We start from the raw sequence: 2,071 nt of genomic DNA on the forward strand, positions 1-2,071 counted from the left end.
GTCCGATACAGAGTACATGCAATAGCATTTGCATTTGGAAATTAATTCTGTCTCAAAAGAGATCCGTTATATCTTACTGTTTGCATTTGGGAGCCTGTGTATGCTCAGCTGTTACTTTTGAAAAGGAAAGGTCAAATAGATACTTTCCAATGAAGTCGAAATGATGTTTAGCAAATGATGTTTAGATGGCCTTCTAATGATCTTAATAACAAGGGAATGGAATTACCTACAGTTTCTCATATTACCCAACATAAATAGCTACAGAGAGAGGCTTTTCAATAATCTCAGATGCATATGAAAGTTAGATGAATTTTGAGTTAGGAAGACTGCAGCAGAATTGATGCATTTAAATGATCATCTTGGCCAAGAATAGTCACAGTACCTTGGACTGTTGGAGCAAACAGATCTGTCCTGGTGGGAAGTACCACCAGAATGCTCCTTAGAATTGAGGATGGTGAAACTTCATCTTCTGTCCTTGGGCACGTTATCAAGAAAGACCAGTCTCTGGAAAAAGACATCATGCTTGTTAGAGGGTCGTCAAAAAAGAGGAGCGCCCTTAACAATGGATTCATTGACACAGTGGCTCCAACACTGGGCTCAGACATCACATTTGTGAGGGTGGTTCAGGGTCAGGCGGTCTTTCGCTCTGTGATGCACAGGGTCATTGTGCGTCAGAACCCACCAGACAACAACCAGATCAAGACTTTATAGAGCTCCTTAGCACCCTTGCTGTTGCTGTCCAGTAGCACCTTCCCAGACACAGGGAAAATAGATGTCGTGCACCTTGAATAACATGATGGTCTTTGGCTCCATTTCCCCCCACTCTTCCCTTGAGTAAATTCCATTCATTCATGGGTTCTGCAACGTCCCACAGAAACTCATGGAAGTTTGAGGAAATTTCTAACATGGTAGAGGGTGCTGTTGAGTCTACAACCTGAAGGTCAAGCAGGGGTAAGCCACAGGCTGGGTCCAGAAACCGTGCTTTCCTCTGGGTTCTTGCTGCTGCTGAGATCCCATTTCCTGCTTCTCAGAGCATGTATTTTATGTGCAACAGGGTGGAATTTCAGGGAAGTCTGTTCTCAATTACTCAGAGGTAAATTCTATTAGTATTTTCTCCCACCTTCTTACCAGACCCATTCAGGGAAAGGTCATCTGGTGGGTGCTACATTGAGTATCATTTGTGCAATCAAATTAACATAAAACCTTTCACATTTTTAAGGATACCCAAATGTAATGATCTATTCTCCACCCTTGTACAGTGTCTTATTTATGTACATATGACCTGGTGCCTCTGGCAGGGTAGTTCCTGTAGGCATTGACCTCCTTAATCAGCTAGGCTTTTTCCCCCAGGCCACTGCAGAAGCAGCTTTTCTCCTCTGGACTGCAGCATATCATTCCTTACAAGTAACAATAACCAAGATAACCATTAAACAAAGAGTGTGGCCCAAGTCATACCCCCTCATACGGTCACGTCTAAAACCAATCCAATTCCTGTTCCTTAACACATGCTGTTGTTAGGTACCAGCAAGTCGATTTCTGAGCCAAGGTGATCCTATTCACAGCAGAATGAAATACTTCATGGTCCTGAACCATCCTTGCAATTGTTCCTATCTCCTGAGCCCATCATTACTGTCAGTGTCAGTCCATCTTGTTGAGGGCCTTCCTCTTTTTTGCTGCCTCTCCATTTTAGGGACTTGTCTCTCCTGACAACATGTCCCAAGTACATGAGATGAAGTCCTGCCATCCTTGCCTCTAAGGAGCACCCTGGTCTTACTTCTTCCAACACTGATCTGTTTGTCCTGTTAGCAATCCGTGATACTTTCAATATTCTTCTCTAGCACCACATTTCAAATGCTTTGATTCTTCTACAGTCTTCCTTATTCAACGATCAACTTTCACACGCATATGAAGCAAAGGAAAATACCATGGCTTGGGTCAGGAGCATCATTGTCCTTAAAGTAATATTCTTGCATTTCAGTATTCAAAAGAGGTCTTGTGGATTAGATTTACCTAATGCAATGTATTGTTTTATTATTATTTTTTTTGAGTTTTTCTTCTTTTTTTCTTTTTT

The sequence above is a fragment of the Echinops telfairi genome, unplaced genomic scaffold (genome assembly GCF_000313985.2).
Source record: "Echinops telfairi isolate 266 unplaced genomic scaffold, ASM31398v2 ScPeMD7_7;HRSCAF=31, whole genome shotgun sequence".
NCBI classification, from domain to species: domain Eukaryota; kingdom Metazoa; phylum Chordata; class Mammalia; order Afrosoricida; family Tenrecidae; genus Echinops; species Echinops telfairi.